General features: G+C 46.2%; 1 protein-coding gene across 4 annotated transcripts in view; it reads left to right on the plus strand.

The window, feature by feature from the left end:
* The first annotated feature begins 1,487 nt into the window (after positions 1 to 1,487).
* Positions 1,488 to 21,585, plus strand: part of BLK (BLK proto-oncogene, Src family tyrosine kinase) — a 71,931-nt gene continuing 51,833 nt past the window's right edge. For 2 of the 4 annotated variants that reach the window (XM_030555203.1, XM_030555208.1), the window contains exon 1: positions 1,488 to 1,674. The gene's annotated coding sequence lies outside the window, so the exon portion shown is untranslated. Of the gene's footprint in view, positions 1,675 to 19,714; positions 20,030 to 21,585 lie in introns of those variants that run through there. The other 2 variants (XM_030555206.1, XM_030555205.1) reach the window with 2 other exon arrangements.

Below are 21,585 nucleotides of genomic sequence, written 5' to 3' on the forward strand. Positions count from 1 at the left end.
AATTCATATCAGCTCTGGCAAAGTGTTTAGGTCTGTAAAAACCAAAACCAAATTCAAGGTTTGAAAAGATTTCAGTGTTTTGTTTTTGACATTTTCTAAAGAAAACATTTCAATTTTTCCATTCAAAATGACTCGAGTTCGATACTGATTTTATTTAAAAAAACTTGGAAAGCTTAAATGACTCAAAATCAGATGTTTCATTTGACCAGAAATTTATCCTCCCCCTCTCCCCACCCCAATTTTGCAGCATTGCCAGTGAACAGAAAAAATCAATTATTTGCCCAGCTCTTGTCAATGAAGATGGTTGGGTTGAAGTGTCCAGAAAAATACAGAATGACATGATCCTAGATAAACAATAGTCTTGGCATTCAGCCCCATTCATAGCAATAACACCCACAGAAGTACCACAAACTAAGGGCCTCAGTGCTGCCATGAGCTCTGTGTGGACACACTCTTGTCCCAGCATAACACTGTTGACTTCCATAGAGCTCCAGGAGGGGGCACAGGCTCTGCCCATGCAAAGCTGATTGCAATACCAGGGCCTAATTGTACAAAAGGTAGGAAAGCTCATGGGAGAAATGCAAATCTCCACATGCCCCAGTGATAGGGAGAGACTGGGCAGCATGAATTACCATCTTCTGTACCTTCCATCCCCAACGACTTTCCTGTCGCTCAGGCTGATCCTTCCTTCACCCCTAAATGCAGCCAGTTTTACCATGGGCTATGGGGGCAGGGATAGTTCAGTGGTTTGCACATTGGCTTGCTACCCCCAGGGTTGTGAGTTTAATCCTTGAGGGACCATTTAGGGATATGGGATAAAAATCTGTTTGGGGATTGGTCCTGCTTCAAGCAGAGGATTGGACTAGATGACCTCCTGAGGTCCCTTCCAACTCTGATATTCTATAACTGTTATTTAAGCACGCACATCAGCTGTACTATAGTCCTGAACAGAAAGTGAACTAGAAAACAGTACAATAACCTAGATGAATACACAGGGGGAATTCTAGTTAGGCAGGATGTATAATCATTTGCCCTGGAATCTGGCCAGAGGTAAATCCTCTAATGTTCAGTTTACCCAGTACATAGCTCAGTTCCCCTCTACACACCCCACCCTAGCTGGCCAGAGGGTACTTACTTGTGAGCCATTATGTAGAATCCTGAAAGCACGTAGCCAAAAAATTTCAGGGCTTGCTTCTCCTCTCATTGATACACCTATTTGACACCCTTGAGTGGAGTTACATTCAAATTGCATCAGTGTGGGTTAGAGGGGGAGCAGGCGCTATCTGCACCCAGACACTGCTTTTCATATAGCCTGGTGAGTCTTTGCACGGTGTGCGTGGGGGGGGGGAGGCTGGGAAGAGCACTTATGAGCTGGTCACTGTTCTAACATTAGCTCGGGGTGTGCAGTGCGGTGGTGCTACCAGCCCCTGATTACTATAAGTGTAACAAACCAGCTAGATTTGTCATTCAGCTGCTCTCGGCAGGAAACCACTAACAGCACTCAACTGACAGAGCCAAGAAGAATTGGGGTTTCTCTCGGTGTGTTTTAAGAATTAAAACTTATCAAGCTGGGCTTATGTTCCTCAACACACATCCTGCAAAGGACTTTTTCACACCGGAGGATGACTAGGAGTTAAAGAGCGATGCTGTAGTCCAGTCAAGAGACACACCAAAGTAAGTGCCTGCTTTTCCATTAGCCCCACTTTTTCAGTACCCCACTTATTGAATGAGTGCTGTTTATCATGAGGATTATTCTTTTACTGGTTGCCTAGTACCCCGACTACCTGCCTTATGAAAAAAATATTATATGGACTAAACAACCTCTTGAGACCCCTTCCAGGCCTACGTTTCTGTGATTCTGTGCTTTTTGGGGTTTTTTTTTTTTGGGGGGGAGGTGTCAGATCCTCCACTGACATAAACTGGCATATCTCCATTGACTTCAATGGAACAATGCTATTTCACACCACTTGAGGAACTGGCCTGTTAATATTAATTGCCGAGGGGCCAGGTGGTTAAGGTATTTAAGTGCCTGAAGATGCAGATAGGCACCTAGTGACACTTTCCAAAGTGCCCACGGGAGTTAGACACTGAACTCTCATTGATGTGAGCAAGGCTGCTCGTTAATTAATGTCGAGTTGGAAATTTGCTGCGTAGCTAACGGCAATCCAATTTATTTATTGTGGTACTATTGCAATTAACTGTCAAAATCCTCTCTGGCAACTTTCTTCTTGGACGTTGGTCACCTTTTTCTTGAAAGAATTAAATCCATTGAAACATAAATGTACCATTAGCTACTTCTCCATGTGTTTTTTGTGAAAGCAGGGCCCAATCCTGAAGTTAAGGGGAGTTGCAGGACTGGGTGCTTAATAGATAAATGATGCTTGTTGTATTGTCGTCCTGAAGGGACTGTGTGGGGTTTAAACCAAAGCCGTAAATGTCCATCATGGCATGATGGGCAGAGAAGACACTGTAAGAAGAGGGCACCTTCCTCCGCTTTGCCCCGCAGCGGGTTTTGTGATTCAGTGACGTTTCTCTCCTCTTGGGAAATATTTTCTACTTTCTCTCTCTTTTTTTTTTATTTAACCCTGAACTTTGTAGCTCGTTATTTAACCTGGGTAAGGCAGACAAAGGGTTTTGTTTAATTGTGGATGGAGCTTCTGGGATGCTGGTGATCTCGAACAGAGTGGGCTGGGGTGTAATTGCTTCACTCCCAGAAGACTTCATCACCCACACATCTGAAATCTTCTGGCTAAACCTCTATAGCTTTCAATTGTCTGTACCCCAAATCTTCAAATCCTCTACAGAAGAGCTCTACCTTGCAGCCGTGTCATCTTATGGGTGTGTTTGATGTCAGTCGGGGTTCTGTGCATTGCGTGGTTACAGTATTGAGCCCTGTGTTTGTATCTCAACCATTCATGTCATGGGCGTTGGCCCAGATCCACAAAGATATTTAGGTTCCTAACTCCCACTGAAATCAACATACCCCTGTCCAAAATAGAGAGCAGCTCGGAGAATTTTGGCACCTCAATATCTTTGAGGAGCTGGCTGTGTGTAGGGTGACCAGACAGCAAGTGTGAAAAATCAGGACAGGGGGTGGGGGGTAATAGGAGCCTATATAAGAAAAAGACCCCAAAATTGGGACTGTCTCTATAAAATTGGGACATCTGGTCACCCTAGCTGTGTGCCATAACACTTACAAACAAAAGGCAAATTTTTCCTAGCCGATCTGCACTGGGAGTCAGGACTCCTGGGTTCTTTTACATCCATCTCTGCCACTGACTCTTTGTGCCACCTTGAGCAAGCTGCTTAATCCCTCTGTACCTCACCTGTGAAGTGGGACTATTCATAGCTATCTCCCAGGGTTGCTGTGAGGCTTAATCAATTAAAAATCATCAAGTGCTTTGAGGTCTTCAGATCAGAGATGCAGTATACATGAAAAATGTTATCCTTATCTGCATGGATTCCTAGTGCATACTCAACACTCACTGTGTGCACTGACCTCTCATAGCTGCTGTGTATGTTGGACAGGAGCATGTTGCAATAAATCAGCAAGAAAAATGGACAGTTGCACAGAAGTAAAGGCACCCGGGTTAATACTGGATCAACATTTGCAAATGCTGTGGTACCAGCTGAAATAGTTGCGTCAGAGTATTAAATGACTTTAACAGAAGGTTTTGCATGGACCTTTGAGGGCTGCAGACCCCGGCTGGAGGGTATGTGAGTGTAGCAATCACATATTTTTAGTGGGATCCTGATGTGGTTATTTCATACCCATGACACAGTTTTCAAAATGGCCTTTTAATGGTGTCAGTTCTAGTTTTATTCTGCAAAAACAAGACTTTGCTGTGCATGGGTTAAGGAGGCTCAAAATCTGACCTCTGAAAAGCCTCGAGACTCGAGGGGGCCAAAAAATCGAAAATATTTGGACCAAAATTCTCAACTTGAGACATTCCCTAGTCTTTTAATTTTTAGCTGCAGCTCCCGTTGCCGCTGGTGCCGGGGGCTGCTCATCATCTCTGAAAATCAAGCCGATGATGTCTCCAGCTGAGCACCCAGAATCACTGGCAGCTTTTTGAAAACTTGAGCTATACTGTCCATTTCAGACAGGGATCTGAGCTCCCTTCTTTACTGCTGTGGAGCTCTTCCTTCACCCAGGAGGTTTTTTTAAGTCCCCCATGATACCCACAAAAATCATCCTGTTCATAGGTCCACGGAATTCCTGGGTTTATATTTAATAAAGGATAGTGTAAGAAAGGAGGTTCCCTCCCCCAGCCCGGTACCTCATGATGGCTTTTGAAAGAGGTAGAACTACTGTTAAATATCACCATGGAGTTAAAAGAAGGCCAGGCAGTCTATAGATGAGCAAAGTCGGAATGCATGGATCCTATGCTGCTGCACCATTCTTTGCAACTTGTTTAACAAAACGTCCTCGCCTTTTTCTCGTTCCATTTCTCTCTCAAAATTAAAAGACGCTTCAGAAGGACACTTTCCCTTTCCTTTTTTACACCTCACGAGACAGAAGAAAGGCACATTTGTTGTTCAAGGATCCCTTAAGCCATGATCCTGCAGTTTACTCGGGAGTGAAGCCTATTCCCCAGTGACACAAAGAAGGCTCTGGGCAGCCATCGATGTCTACTTGCTGGTATAAATGTGCAAGATCCGGGTCCTAGAGCTAAATCCTGCTCCAGCTGATGACAGTGTCTAAACTCCCATTCATTGACATCAATGCTGGGCAATCGGCTCTTTATTTAATGCTCCAGCATTTCTCGTCAATGTCTCAAATCTGTGTCTGTTGTAGGAGCAGTAAAAATTAGATCTAGTTAGAGTGAGATGAAATTAGCATCTAAAGCAGTGGTGGGCAGCGTGTGGGCCGCATGTGGCCCTTCAGGGTAATCCGCTGGCGGATAAGACAGTTTGTTTGCATTGACTATCCGCAGGCACGGCTGCCCGCAGCTCCCAGTGGCCACAATTTGCCATTCCTGGCCAATGGAGGCTGTGGGAAGTGGCGTGGGCCTCAGGTTGCCCACCTCTAATCTAAAGCGATGTATATGTAACTCCCACTGCCCTTGACAAAAGATTACAGTCTCTGATTATCGATATTAAGTGTGATGGAGATAGTGACCATCCCTCGACGTGCAGCTCTGAGCCATGGATTAATGAATGTGCCTAAATGCGGTTTGATGGGATATTAGTGGGCCACACAGTCATTACTTTTTTTAAATGATCAGTAACATCTAACCACCATAAACAGGAATAGCAACCCAAGCCTGTACATTTCATTCTCTGCACACAGAGTTGCTGTGCTGGAAACGTAGTGCTCAATCTCCCAGCCGGCCCACTGCACCGAATGTAAGACGCAGCAGAGCTGACCAAAGAACGAAAAGCAATGGTTTGGGAATGATTTATGTGACGACTGATGTTGGGGAAAAGAACAGTGAATAATTAATTTGTCCAACATGACCACATCATCTATATGGCCGGTGGACGAATTAAAAGCTTTATTAATGAATAATGTATTTGCTAATTGATTAGGAAGGTTCATGGACTAATCTATTTGTATTTTTCATCCTGCTGCACGATCCCAGCTAAGAGTCCTTGCGGCTCCTCCACTACCGTGTTGTTGCAGCACTAACCCATTGAGCACATGGTTACGGGCCACTCAGCCCACAAAAGGCAGCCCTGCAACTTGAGAAAATACCTCTCCAACTGTCAAGACCCAAACTGGGGTAATGGGCAAAATGGGAGACAGCAAAATTTTTCTTGCAGGAAAGTTGAAATGCAGTGGGATTCCTTCCACCAGCGCATACAGCGCGCTCTCCAACAATGGTTATGGGTGTCTGGTACAAATAATTTTCAACAATAAAAGTAAGGGACACCTGATTTGTGTGGAAATTTGGAAGTAATCTTGGGAGAAGAGAAATGATATCTCTCAAAATGGGGTACTCAGGAGGGGGATGCTTAAGAAATGGGCCATGGGCAATAGTAAAAGCTAGATAAGACGTATGGGAAAATCAAAGACATATGAGATATGTATGAATGGAAGGACTGAGAATAAAGCCATGCTAGATTAACAGAGAAACTCAGGTAAAAGATACATCTTGGTTTCTGCCTCATCTCCTCTCTTTTTTCTATCATATATTTCACTCTCAGTGAATGAGAAGTATTGAAAGAGAAATGTCCGTCTTCAGATGGGATAACATAATGCAAATAAAACTCATTGGGAAATTGCTTTTTCTTGGGAAACATTTTGAAAAAAAACCCATTGTTTTGACAAACACTGTTTTCCATTTTTGAGGATATTTTTAGTTTACATTTTTGGAGTTATCATTGAAAAATAATTTCAGTTTTTGGTAAACACTGAATATATATATATATTTATTTATTTATTGAAAACCGGGGGGGGGGGGGGGAATCTGTGGAAATGGACATTTTTCACAAAAATTTTACTTTGTAAAAAAAAAATTTTGGTAGATTTTTTTTCTGGTAGCTCTAAATAATAGACGAGAACAGTAATCGCCAGAGGGTCCGGCATTTACAAGAAGGGTTTAAGTGAGAGGGAGCTAGACGCTGGAAATTCTGGGCCTGATCCGAAGTGTGTGTTACTCCAGTTTTATACCCATGTAAATCCATTGATACCGCTGAAGCTAATGGGAGTTTTAATATTGACATCAAAAGGAGAAGGATTCAGACTTGAGATGTTTTCATGGTCAATAAGATAAATTTACACTACCATGAAACTGGAGTAGCCCATGGTGAATCAGGATTATAGTCTGCATTACTATGCTGTAAATAAGTGAATTTCTATAACACACAACCTTTTGCCCTGGTCTCATCCTTTGTACACCCAGACTCCACACTGATTTCAGTCAGGTGTTGCTGATGTGAAGGTTGCAGGGTCAGCCCCTAATTTGGTTCAGTGTCTTTCATGCAAAGTGGATCCTGACGAGAGAAATAATGAAATGACATTTAGATGAGGAATAATAGCAGAGGGAGAGAGAAAAAAAGAGCTATGGGCAAGGGAGATACTTATGTTCAGATGAGAATTAGAAAGGTAGTGACTTGCCGGAGCAGACAGAGAAAAGCATTCCAAGGACCTTAGAAATGCCCTTACTCAGATCCTTCCAACTCACTGATCTTGGTTGGAAGGGAAATCTTAATGTTAATATAATCGAGACTGTGATATATTTCTTGACCCCATTAAAACTGTTTAGGAACCAATTTATTTTTTGGATAGTCCCTCTTGTGTGGTCAAATTCTTGATTGGTCTTTTCATATGTGCATAATTGCCTGACTCATTCAGCCCTGTCTCAGCTGCCTTTCTCTCAGGTATAGCAAAAATACTAAGGCTGTAAGGCCAGTTCTTAGCTCCTTATGAGTCAGATCCTTGGCTGGCCTAAATCAGCATAGCTTCATTAACTTCAGTGGAGCTGAGTTGATCTATACCAGCTGAGCATCTGGCCTCCTCTATGTTCAGGCTTACCTTCAGCTGATGGGAACTACAGATGAGTCTAGCCCCAAATCTCGGAACTGAACACACCAAAACTTTGGGGAAGTCTGGATTCAGTTCTGAGTTTCACAAGTCAGGCTCCTCCCTAGATACAGCCCAGCATGACCTGATAAACTTGCATGGTCCTCCTAGAGCGGTGGGAGGGAAAACCACAATGCTTGTGAGGGAAAAATCATTAGTCAGCTCCTCAGCTGGGTCTAAGCTCATGTAAAGTGGCCCAGTTTGGCTGATTATGCCAGTTTACATCAGCTGAAAATCTAACTGCAGTTTTTGTGCAGCCAGAAAAAAGGTGATTTGGGTGGTGGGAGTAAGAAACCCCTCTCACGTCATTTTCACAGAAAAAATGAAACATCATCGTCTCCCCAGAAAGCATCCCCTCTCCCCTCCCCCACACCACATTTGAGCAAAATTTCCATATACAGTTTCCAAAATTCTCTGTACCTCCCATATACCCAAAACTCCCTCCCAGTTCCCATTGGCCAGCCACCATCCTCTCTTCAGTCAACCCCCTCCTCAGAGCTCCTTTCTTCTGCAATGTCCACGAGAAGTGAGTCAATAAGAAGTCATCATCGTAAGTCATTACAAAAAATACTTTGCAGGGCCATCTAGACATGTGCCTGTCTGAACGGAACAACCCTGTCAGCGTGTTTCTATAGACCTGCAGATGATGATGTGAAGAGGCAGATGGGTAAATAATGATGAGAATCGGGCACTCAGTATTGCAATACGGATAGTTTGGAAATCATAGAATCATAGAAATCAGGGTTGGAAGGGACCTCAGGAGGTCATCTAGTCCAACCCCCTGCTCAAAGCAGGACCAATCCCCAATTAAAGCATCCCAGCTGGGGCTTTGTCAAGCCTGACTTTAAAAACCTCTAAGGAAGGAGATTCCACCACCTCCCTAGGTAACCTAGTCCAGTGCTTAACCACCCTTCTAGTGAAATAGTTTTTCCCAATATCCAATCTAAACCTCCTCCACTGCAACTTGAGACCATTACTCCTTGTTCTGTCATCTGCTACCACTGAGAACAGTCTAGATCCAGCCTCTTTGGAACCCCCCTTCAGGTAGTTGAAGGCTGCTATCAAATCCCCTCTCACTCTTCTCTTCTGCAGACTAAGCTGGCAAGCTGGGTCCATTCAAACAAAATGAGTTTTAGTACGCGCAGTTAGACATGTAGGAACAAAGAACACTGGGCTAAGCCTCCAGAATGGAGGACAGTATTGTGGAAAGTGCTGACTGTGAAAAGGAGTTAGGGGTCATAGTGGGCAAACAACTGAGCATGAACTGACAGTGCAATGCTGTGGCAAAGAGGGATCCTGGCATGTATAAGCAGAGGAATAGCGAGTAGAGCTGATTTTTTTTGGTTTGCTGGCGGTGCCAGGAAAAAAAAATTTTTTGGTTTGGCACAACATGAAACTGAATTTTTCTGGAATTTTCAGCGCATCAGAAAAGTAAACAAACATTTCCTTTTGGATCAACACAAACGTGGCAGTGCCCTGAAATGAAACTTTCACTGAAATTCTGTGCAGCTTTTTTTAAAATAAAAGTAAAGAAAATGAAGGGCTAGTTTCAAGCAACTAGAAGGGGAGGAGGTGCCATGGTTGTCTCCTTTTTCAGGCCAGGGCCCAGTGGTTAGGGCACTGATCTGGCACGTGGGGTACCTGAACCCAGGGTTCCCTCTCGAGGGCTGTGGAGTGCCCTAATAACAAGCGATAGCTAGACTTGGCAGAATTCCAGTTTTATTCTTTCCTAATTTCAATGGATGTTGATGTTTATTTTTAAGCATTTTTTCTGCTTTGATCTATTTAAATTTTCACAGTCGTAAGAAATTACAGGTGGTCAGACAATGGTGGTGTGTCAGACCATCATTATTCACTGATAATAGATACTGAGGTTCAAAAAGTTGCAGCTTTATAGCCATGAAAACACAAATTGTCAACATCACACGTCAACATCTACAAAGTCAACGTCCTTTGATCCATCTGTAATAAAAGTCCTCAAGGAGCATTTTCCTTATTTTGCCAATCTGCACATTTGGATGATCGACTGGAAATGCTTCTGCATCTGTTGGGGATGTGTGTGATAAGATCAACGTTTACCGACATTGACTGATAAAAATCTCATCCTTCCAAGCCTCGCTATTGGGTATCCGGGTGTGGGTCTCTTTCAATTTCTCCTATTGACACTGTTTCACTTTGTATAAAATACGCGAATAGTCACCGGGTCAGAGATGTGAGAGTTCCAAGTCCAACGGTTATTTCATTATTTATGGGACAAGGTAACTAGGTGAAACTTAATGGCCTGTGATACGCAAGAGGTCACATTGGATGATCTAATTGTCTCTTCTGACCTTAAATTCTGCTTATCATCTTCCTACTCCCCTACCCACTCCCTCCATGTTGCATGGAGTCTGCAGTTGAATTGTCGGCCCATCACAGCAGGCCAGGAGGTTGCGACCTTTTCTTTCCAACACAGACCTCATTGCTATGATTCATGCCTGTGTCACTACCAAAGATGGTTGCCACGTGCTCTGCTTTGGGCTACGTCCCTACATCCATTTGGAAGCTGAAGTTGGGGCAGAATGAGACAGCCTGCTTGCTGAATGGGATCTCTTGCCATGAGCTGGGTGCTTCATGACTGCGATGCCTGCCTGCAGGACTCCAGGTGGAGTTTAAGGGGTTGGTACCAAGTACCAGTCCTTAAAGCCCTAAATAACATGGGCCTCTCTCTTTTAGAGTTCTCCCCATACATGAGACCAGCAGAGGCACCCAAGCTGGAGTTCTCCTGGTTATAAGAGAGGGAGCTGCAGGCGATCATTCTCTGTGAGGGCCTTGGAACTCCTCCTGCCTGTCCTGAAATAGCCTCAGTCTAGCTTGTTGGGTTTCTTGGGGGGAGGTGTTCCCCGAGGAGCAAGATTTATTCTTATTAATATGACAGCTGCCCCAGAAGCCACAACCAAGATCAGGGCCCAGTTATGCTCTGCCATGTACAGACATCAGAAGCAGCACTTCCTACTCTAAACAGACCAACCATGGGAGGCAAGACAGAGACGTTTCCAAACTTGTCCAAGATCACCCAGGGACTGTTAGGCAGAGGACCCAGCGCTCCTGACGCTAACATGAGCGGTCTTGCTACTAGACAATGCTGCATTCATGGCTGCTGTTCTCTAGCACCCCATGTTCTCGCAGTCTTCTAGCAGTGGGAGCTCTTAAAATATTTCTGCTCACTAGAGAGGTTTTTGCCGGTTCCACTGCCTTTCTCATTTTAAGTATAGAGAGCTTGTCTCAAAACAGAAGAAAGTTTTTGAGTGGATTCTCGACTCATTTCCCAGACCTACTGAGAGGACTTGGGTTGATACTAGACTATTTATACCTCTCAGCTGTATCTGGTCACAGCCACTCCGTCCTACCTAAGCAGTGGAGAATAAGTTCTGAACAAGCAACTTCCCTTTTCACAGGAGTAAGAAGTGAAGCTGTGGTGAGAGCAAAGAACTCAGGTGCTTTCTCTGGCTGTGGAGGAGACCCCCCACCCCGGGTGAATCTTGTCTGTGTTCAAGTGAGGCACCTTTTGTTGGTTTATCCTGAAACTGCATCCCCGGCTTCAGCTAAGTGGAACCGATAAAACGAAAGTTCAGGAGGGAGAAGTTCAGCAAATGCCTACCCTCAGGGCTTCCTCATTTAGCTGTCTCCTGGGCATGCACACATAATGGTGTAAATGTTTAACCGTGAGGGCAATTAACCACTGGGACAATTTACCATGGGTCGTGGTGGAGTCTCCTCCATTGGCATCCTGTGGCCTGTGCTATACAGGAGGTCAGACTAGATTAGTGCAAGGGTCCCTTCTGGCCATGGGATCTATGAAATACAGGGCTTGAGCCTGCAAGTGGCTTTGCTTAAGGAAACCCACCCTACACCGGGGTCAATGAGACTCCATGCAGCCCCCAGGCATCCACCCACGCGTGCTCAGTTGCAGAAACAGGGCCATACCTTCCCTGAGTGTTAGTAAAAGTAGCACACGTGTGGGGCGATTAACCAACCTAAGCCCCATCCTGCAACTGCAACCAGAGAGCAGACTTTTGTGCCCATGCAGAGCCCCATTGACTTCAGCGAGTTTCCCCATGGGAAGAAGTCCACCTACGCAGGGCTTGTTGCAGAATCAATGCCTCAGTGACTTGCATAGATTGAATTTTCATGAAGGGCCTGATGAAAACTGACACCTCCTTCCTTTTATACTCTCTCATAATCCAGGAACCAGGGTCCCTCAGTTAAAAAGAAACAGTTCTTTATGCAGCCTTGTAGCAGTGTGGTTACCCGCTCCTGCCCTTCAGGGCTTAAAACAGCCCAGGAGAGGACTGTGGCTGAGGCAAGAAGCCTGGGCTGATTAGGGAGGGTAGGCTCAACTGGGGCCATGCCCCAACCAGGCCCAACTGGCTCCTATAAAAGGCTGTGAGCCAGCGGCCCACTCTCTCTGTGTTCAGAAGGAGAAGAGCCTGGCTTCAGGGAGCTAGAGACAGGGCACCTGAGTGGAGCAGGGCTGAGGAAAGGCAGAGGAGCTGGGGAGCTCCAGCCTGGAAAGCCCCAGGCTGTGGCCTAGCATGAGGCCAGCAGGTACTGGGGATTGCTGAGGGCAACCCAGGGGTAGGCAAAGGCAGAAGGTCCAAACCCAACCTTACCAGTGATGAGTAGGCTGATACTGCAGTCTGCCCTAGAGCATAAGGGCTAGACAATGACTGGCAGTAGCCTTATACTGAGGCAAGGTGGGGATAGAGGGTGGGGGGTTCCCTGGGGAGGAGAGACCCAAAGAGAAAGGGGTTACTGCTGGGTGGCAGCACTCCAAATAAAGGGGCACCAGGTCCTGGGAGGGACACGGGGAACAAGAGACAGGTGGATCACCGGCCTGCAGAGGGCACTCCAGAGGCTGGAAATCAAGCTAATTCCCTGAGAGACCAGCAGGAAGCACCGCAAGGGTGAGTCTGCGCACCTCCACCAGCCTATAGGCAAAGTCCCAGCAGGTTTTATTAAATAATCAACACAGCTACCTCTTACAGGGTTCTTTTCATCAGTGCACCTCAAAGTGGTAAATTTCATTGTCAAATTTAACAGAAGGGTAAACTGAGGCACAGAGAGAGGAAAATGACTTATCCCAGGTCACCTAGTTGACCAATGGCAAAGCCAGGAATAGAACAGAAGTCTTATGAGCACCACTCTCGGGTGTTAGCCCCTAGGACACACTGCCTCCCCAAATACTGTAGCTGAATTAATTTATGGTCAATTAGAGCTGGGTTGAAATTTTTGGAACCAATTTTCATTGAAAATGGCCTTGTAGCAGGGCTGGGGTATAAATCCCTTAGATGCTCTGCCAAAGGGATAAAGAATCCTGTGGCACCTTATAGACTAACAGACGTTTTGGAGCATGAGCTTTCGTGGGTGAATACCCACTTCCTCAGATGCATGTAATGGAAATATCCAGGGGCAGGTATATATATGTGTGCTAGCAAGCAAGCTAGAGATAACGAGGTCAGTTCAATCAGGGAGGATGAGGCCCTGTTCTAGCAGTTGAGGTGTGAAAACCAAGAGAGGAGAAACTGGTTCTGTAATTGGCAAGCCATTCACAGTCTTTGTTCAATCCTGAGCTGATGGTGTCAAATTTGCAGATGAACTGAAGCTCAGCAGTTTCTCTTTGAAGTCTGGTCCTGAAGTTTTTTTGCTGCAGGATGGCCACCTTAAGGTCTGCTATAGTGTGTCCAGGGAGGTTGAAGTGCTCTCCTACAGGTTTTTGTATATTGCCATTCCTAATGTCTGATTTGTGTCCATTTATCCTTTTCCGTAGAGACTGTCCAGTTTGGCCGATGTACATAGCAGAGGGGCATTGCTGGCATATGATGGCGTATATTACATTGGTGGATGTGCAGGTGAATGAACCAGTGATGGTGTGGCTGATCTGGTTAGGTCCTGTGATGGTGTCGCTGGTGTAGATATGTGGGCAGACGTGTACCCAGAAGCCTCCTACTGCAAGACAAACCCAAGAGAGAAACCAACAGGACTCCACTGGCCATCACATACAGCCCCCAGCTAAAACCCCTCCAACGCATCATCAAGGATCTACAACCCATCCTGGACAATGATCCCACACTTTCACAAGCCTTGGGTGGCAGGCCAATCCTTGCCCACAGACAACCTGCCAACCTGAAACATATTCTCACCAGTAACTGCACACCACACCATAATAACTCTTGCTCAGGAACCAATCCATGCAACAAACCTCGATGCCAACTCTGCCCATCCACCAATGTAATATACGCCATCATATGCCAGCAATGCCCCTCTGCTATGTACATCGGCCAAACTGGACAGTCTCTACGGAAAAGGATAAATGGACACAAATCAGACATTAGGAATGGCAATATACAAAAACCTGTAGGAGAGCACTTCAACCTCCCTGGACACACTATAGCAGACCTTAAGGTGGCCATCCTGCAGCAAAAAAACTTCAGGACCAGACTTCAAAGAGAAACTGCTGAGCTTCAGTTCATCTGCAAATTTGACACCATCAGCTCAGGATTGAACAAAGACTGTGAATGGCTTGCCAATTACAGAACCAGTTTCTCCTCTCTTGGTTTTCACACCTCAACTGCTAGAACAGGGCCTCATCCTCCCTGATTGAACTGACCTCGTTATCTCTAGCTTGCTTGCTAGCACACATATATATACCTGCCCCTGGATATTTCCATTACATGCATCTGAGGAAGTGGGTATTCACCCACGAAAGCTCATGCTCCAAAACGTCTGTTAGTCTATAAGGTGCCACAGGATTCTTTGCTGCTTTTACAGATCCAGACTAACACGGCTACCCTCTGATACTTGATGCCAAAGGGATAGCTTCTCCCCAGCTTCCCGGTAGAAGGGCCAAGTGCAGGGGCCCAGACACTCAGCAAAGAGCTCAGCCGCAGGCTCTAGCAATGGCAGGCTCAGAGGAATCAGCTGAGTTGAGTGGAGCCAGCTGTGCTGGGGGCTGGGAGGAGATATAAGCCCAGGCTCATTAGGGGGAAAAAGGCAAGCCATGGAAAGATAGAGGGACTGCAGCTCCGTCACTAATGGCTGCAGAAAGCCTCAGGGGCCAGTAGACCCAGAGAAGAGTCAGAGTGGGGATTGGTGTTGTGTGAATCGGGACTTTGTATTAAGCACTATAAATAAAAAGACACTGATGAACCACCTGAAGGAGGTGTTGGACCCTTACTTTGACCAGACCGTGCACAGGGACGAGAGGGCAGTAACCTGTGCAGGCCCTGTGACAGGCCTTTTTTATCAAAAAGTGCAAATTATTGCAAAACCAATGGGGTAAAAATCTGTCTGGGGATTGGTCCTGCTTTGAGCAGGGGTTTGAACTAGATGACTGCCTGAGGTGCCTTCCAACCCTAGTATTCTATGAATCTATGATCTAATTTTTTGTTCCCCAAATGTTTTGTTTTTCAACTTTTTTCTATGGAAAGTTTTGACGAAAAATATTAACCCGTTTATTTTACTTCCAAATATATTTTCATTGAGTTGTTTGTGGGTTTTCATGTAATGGAAATGCAGTTACTCAACTCTCCATGACAAAGAGGAAGAGTATCTAAAATAGGTATAATAAGCGTCAGATGCTCTTTGAAAAAGGTGCAACCACTAATCTGGAGTCTCCATTGACTTCACTGAACCTTTGAGCTTAGTAAGGCCTTCAAGGGTTGGATCAATGGTCAGAGCAGCAGGAAGGGAGCCAGCATTGTCTGCTCTGCAAATCCACCCTCCATGGCTGCTCTCGGGGGATAAAGGGGGAGGGTAGAGGGTGGAGCACAGCTGTCTTTAACCCCCATCGATTCACCCCTTCCCTCAAGCTGCAGAATCCCTCTGCACCAAGCCCAGCCACTAGGGCTTGGTGCATGATTTTGCCAAAGTCTTTAATCCTGGATAATTGGCACTTGGTTTTTATTAACCCAGCAGACAGCAAAATCTGAGAAGGGGCAACAGTGTTCAAAGCTGCCTCTCAAACCACTTCTCTCCCCTCCTGCTGGATGTGCACAGAAGAGTGGGGCTGCAGGAAAGGCGTTCTTGGCATTCACGTCCTTCCCCAGGTTTGAGATAACTCGGGCCTTCAGGGCAGCCGTCAGGCCCAGCTATTTGCTTAGCCGTTGGGCAGGGGGCAAGGTGGTTTGTTTGGGGGAAGATGGAGCATATACAGCACCTGTCAGGGAATGGTGGCTGGGTGGGTCTGGTTGTGTTGTCGGAGTTGTTGTTTGGGACTGATGCTGTTGCACAGGATTTATCAAAGCTCTTAGGGCCCAGGATGGGGGATTTCTGCTCACACAAAAGGATCAGAACCTTCACTGATGTAAACTAGTGTAGGTCCATGGATGGTGATTTACGCCAGCTGAGAATCTGGCCCCAAGTGGCTGGCAGGACATGGCTCTTTGCCAGCTTTGAACTTCTAGGTTCTCTCAAACCAGTCCTTTTATTGCCACTCTGGGAAGGTGGCAAACGGCATCTGCAATCCCTTGTCTCCTTATGCCCGGTAGGCACTTTTCACTCCTCTGAGCTGTTAGATCCTGCTGTGTCTTTGTTCGCCTTGTCTGTGAGCCCTTTGGGATTGGCGAGGTGGTGTCATTCACTCGGGGGTAAATTGTGGCTGTCCCCTGAGTGGATGTGCCAGGATGGATGGTTACTCCTTCCCATCCCAACACCACCCTAAAAGAAACAGCCAGAATTCAGACTCACTGCACCCGGGAGCCAGCCGCTACACCTAGGAGTCATCCTTGTCCAAAAGGGATGTGGCCAGACAACAGGGGGCGTGGCCAAGGCACTGAACCACATAGCCCACCTGCTGGCTTGCAAAGACAGACATGGACAAGAGTACACACTGTTGATTACCTTAAGCAATGCAAATACTGCCTCCTGGGGCATTCTGCTTGTATCTCCCTCCTTGCTGGGGCACTTCGCCCACTCCCCCACCTCCCAGCCATGTAGAGCTGGGCAAATGCGCAATCTAGCCCTTTGTTTGGAAAGCACGGAGTAAATTCCCAGTACAGAATAAATTGCTGATGTTAATTAGTAATAAATAGATGATAAAAATTAAAATCTACATCCCTGGAGGCACAATCTAGGGTAAATAAAGCTCCAAGGACCAGCTGAGTTTGCCTGTGAAAAGCCTCTTACTGCTCAGCAAAGTAGCTGGCAGGATTCAGCTGGTTGCTGTTCTCTGTGAAATCAGCAATTTTTTCTGCAGACAGGGGTTTTGATCAGCAAATAACCATGCCAGCATCATATGGAGATTTTCTACTTCTGGAGAAAGAGAGAGAGAGAGAGAGAGAGAGTTTATTTTTCCTCTCCCTTCTCATAAAGCGTTTGCATCTGCTCAGACTGGAGCCCCTAACCCCCCAAACACCGTGTGGTCTATCATCCCAGCTGGCTTCTTGCTAGAAGGCACCACCTTTTGGAGCAGGCTTTAATGAACCAGTGAATCTGTTTTTTTTCCGGCTGGATTCACCTGCTGGAGCAAGAAAGTTGAAAGACTCCGAGAGACAGGTGATTCTGAACCAGCCTTTGTTTGGATGGAAGTAACAAGCCGGCCTGATGTGGTTTGAGAGATCCGAAATTAATCCATATCGTAGTTACTCCATTCATGCACCTGGAGCACAGGTTAAGGTGGCTTTGAAGCATTGTTTTTCTCCCTGGGTTATGGATCCATGCAGGAGCCTGTCCGGCCCCACGTGTAAATCAGAGAAGCCTCTGGGCTGCTCTGACTGACGCTCTGCTTCTAACCCTCATGTGGTATGTTCAGCCACATCTCTGATCTGCCTCAGAGTTGGGAACAGGGGTACCCTCCAGATTCTCAGAGGAGATCAATTCTACCCTCTGGGGATATATCTACAGAGTCAAGCTAAAGATCCCCTCACATTCAATGGCTCACTGGGCTGACGCAGTTAAGGCACATCAGTTTTATATGGTTCACAAGGGAGCGATGGTGCTCAACGGTGCACAAGGGAATGATGTGGTCAGCATCATGTCTGCCTGCCCTTGACTGCCTGAACCCAGTACCCATTCTGCCGCTGAGGGAACCAGAGCCAACCTTTCAGTGTGAGATTGTGCAAGACTCAAATCCACGCCCTTTAGGATTGTGATCAAGCACCTCAGTGACTCAGCCACTGAGAGGCAGTGTATCTGTGCTGTAATGTAAACCCAGGTGTGAGAGACCTGGGCTTGTGGACTCAGGGTTTCCAAGCCTATACACTGCACCGCAAAGCTGGTTTTACAATTGCTGGATCTGCATCTCACAGACGTGTTAGTGCATCTGTACTGCACCACACAGACCTTCTGACTCAGGTCTGCAGTTTGACGTGGATCCACACACTGCAAAATGGCAGGGCTTGGACCTGAGTCACAGCAGGAGTCAGGGTGTGACCCACCCACCTCACAGGCAGAGGATCCAGATCCTGAGAGCTCGCTGACCCACGTCAGACTGATTTGTGTGTGGATGAAAGGGGGGGCTTGGGCCCAAAGCTGAACAGAGCCCGTGTCATAACCTTAGTCCCAGATTTGGACCTTAGCGTCCAAAATATGGGGGTTATCATGAAAACCTCCAAGCTTAGTTACCAGCTTGGACCTGGTACTTGCTGCCACCACCCAAAAAATTAGAGTGTTTTGGGGCACTCTGGTCCCCCTGAAAAACCTTCCCTGGGGACCCCAAGACCCAAATCCCTTGAGTCTCACAACAAAGGGAAATAATCCTTTTTCCCTTCCCCCCTCCAGGTGCTCCTGGAGAGATACACAGACACAAGCTCTGAGAAACTACACAGAGTGACTCCCCCTCTCTGTTCCCAGTCCTGGAAACAAAAAGTACTTTCCTCTTCACCCAGAGGGAATGCAAAATCAGGCTAGCAAATTCAACACACACATATCTCCCCCCCGATTTCTTCCTCCCACCAATTCCCTGGTGAGTACAGACTCAATTTCCCTGAAGTAAAGAAAAACTCCAACAGGTCTTAAAAGAAAGCTTTATATAAAAAAGAAAGAAAAATACATACAAATGGTCTCTCTGTATTAAGGTGACACAATACAGGGTCAATTGCTTAAAAGAATATTGAATAAACAGCCTTATTCAAAAAGAATACAAATCAAAGCACTCCAGCACTTATATTCATGCAAATACCAAAGAAAAGAAACCATATAACTTACTATCTGATCTCTTTGTCCTTACACTTAGAAACAGAAGATTAGAAAACAGAACTACTTCTCCAAAGCTCAGAGAAAGCAGGCAGACAGACAACAAAGACTCAGACACAAAATTCCCTCCACCCAAAGTTGAAAAAATCCAGTTTCCTGATTGGTCCTCTGGTCAGGTGCTTCAGGTGAAAGAGACATTAACCCTTAGCTATCTGTTTATGACAGCCCGGGCTTAATATGAGCCCTTGCACTGCCAAAATGACATAAAGGGGCCTACATGAAACTGCAAATCAGGCCCAATATCTTTATATGGCAAAGGGGAGACAAGATAGGACCAGAGCGTCGCTAATAGGATAGGACCAGTTCCCAAGCTGGCTAACATGTAGGTTCGCATCTGTAGCACACGCTAGCTGGGGCCCCACCCTGCTCCTTTGCAAAGGACCAAGCAGTGTTGCTTGTAGGAGGCAGGTGTCTGCTCTGGGCTATCCTGCACCAGCAGGACAGCGCTGCTCCATTTGCCCCACACCCAGCCTGGCTCCTACCAGTCAAGGCAGCGATTGGCTTGAGGAGCCGCCATTAACGGTGAAGAACCGGCAGCTTTTTGGCTACAACCAGCAGAGCTGGAGCCCTGGTTAGAACTAATTCCCCGTTCCCAAACACTCTAAGGGCTCCTGTAAAACCAGGGATGGATTTCCCCAGGCTACCCCCCAGAGCATTTGCTGGCCAATATTGCAGCATTAGGAAAGCAAAGCAGATGCCAATGCCTGTGAGATGGGAAAGTTTAAATTAGGCCCTGACCACATCAGCCACTGCATCCTGCTACAGGAAGATAGTCACGCACTCCACCTTCTCTGCCTGAGCTAGACCTTGTATCTGATGGGGACTGTTTATAGTACGCTATGGTTGTGTTATCTTACATCTCTTTCTTGCCCTTAACCTAGGTAACTAATCATTTAGCGACTCAAAAAACCAGCAAGGGGATGGAAGCCAGTTACGTTATATGCGAATATCTGTAAATAAGTAGGGCTTTCTTTTTCAGAGGCAGAAGATAAAGAATATAGGACAGGATTCCCCAGTATGCTGCAGCTACTCTGCATAGCTCTAGTGATGTAATTCATCCCTGGTTTAATGAGCTGGTTTTTCAGCCAGGTTTTTCAGCTGCTCTATGTTGTCCTACTAGTGCAAAAGAACTGGAGAGGACCAGTGCATCTGGTCCATAAAATGCAACCATGCCGACAATTCTGCAAACAACAAAAGAGACTCTGGAGTGTTTAATGCGGCGGAGGTCTGATTTGCCACAGCACAATTTCACGAGAGTGAGGTAGACAGGTGAGCTGAGATGTCTGCTTTTTGGCTAAACTCTGTTTTATTTAGGGTGACCAGACAGCAAGTGTGAAAAATCAGGACAGGGGGTTGGGGATAATAGGAGCCTATATATGAAGAAGACTCAAAAATCAGGATTGTCCCTATAAAATCGGGACATCTGGTCACCCTAGTTTTATTGTTACCTTGTGATCCCAAGAAACCTCCCTTTGTCTCTTTCATCCACATGTTTTGTCCTGACTGGCACCTGGACTGTAAGCTCTGAGGGGTGAGGATTGTCTCCTTTGTCATTGGCCTGTACAATGTCTAGTGCAAGGGGGCCCAATCCAAAGCGCAATTGGAACAGAAATAGTATAATTGAATCCTAGGGTCTGGGTGAGTGTGTGTTACAAGTCCCCTCTGGGCCAATCCATGAGGATATATGTTGGTGCAGCCCCCAGAGACAAAGTTTGCCTCTTCAGCTCAAACCACTTACTCTTTTAGCCCCATTTTGGTCCCCAGGGTGTTGGTCCAGAGAGAGGCTGTCCCAGTTGCTTTGTGCTGCTCTGGAAGCTCCAAGCAGCTGGAGTGGATTCGTGAATCTAGCACACAGAAATCAGAGTTGGAGAAGACCTATTTGGTTGATCTTCCTGTCCACCTTCATGGTTCTGTTAAAGGCTGAGCTTGCTCACATTGAAGTCAATGTCAAAAACTTCAGTGACCTTCAGTGGGAGCAGTAGAGTGTTTGTTCTTCTACAGCAGTGGTTTTCAACCTTTTTTCATTTGTAGCCCTTAAAAAATTTTGAACAGAGGTGCACATCCCTTGGGAAATCTTAGACAATCTGCAGACCTCCAGGGGTCTGCAGACCACAGGCTGAAAACCACTGTTCTATAGTAATGACAACCTTACACAGACCTCAGACACATAGTATGTGTCTCCAGTTTCCATAGAATATTAGAGTTGGAAGGGATCTCAGGAGATCATCTAGTCCAATTCTCTGCTCAAAGCAGGACCAACACCAACTAAATCATCCCAGCCAGAGTTTTGTCAAGCCTTAAAAACATCTAAGGAGGGAGATTCCACCCCTTCCTAGGTAACCCATTCCGGTGTTTCACGACTCCCCTAAGAAAATAGTGTTTCCTAATATCCAGCCTAGACCTCCCACACTGCAACTTGAGACCATTGCTCCTTGTTCTGTCATCTGCCACCACTGAGAACAGTCGAGCTCCATCCTCTTTGGAACCTCCCCTTCAGGTAATTGAAGGCTGCTATCAAATCCCCCCTCACTCTTCTCTTCTGCATACTAAGTAAGCCCAGTTCCCTCAGCCTCTCCTGATAAGTCATGTGCCCCCGCCCCCTAATCATTTTCATTGCCCTCCGCTGGACTATCTCCAATTTGTCCACATCCCTTCTGTAGCGGAGGGACCAAAACTGGACATAAAACTCCAGGTGTGGCCTAACCAGTGCCGAACAGAGGGGAATAATCACTTCCCTCAATCTGCTGGCTATGCTCCTACAGCCCAATATGCCATTGGCTTTCTTAGCAACAAGGACACACCTGCTGACTCAGTTTCCAGTCTCA

Source organism: Gopherus evgoodei, chromosome 3, assembly GCF_007399415.2.
Source record: "Gopherus evgoodei ecotype Sinaloan lineage chromosome 3, rGopEvg1_v1.p, whole genome shotgun sequence".
NCBI lineage: Eukaryota > Metazoa > Chordata > Testudines > Testudinidae > Gopherus > Gopherus evgoodei.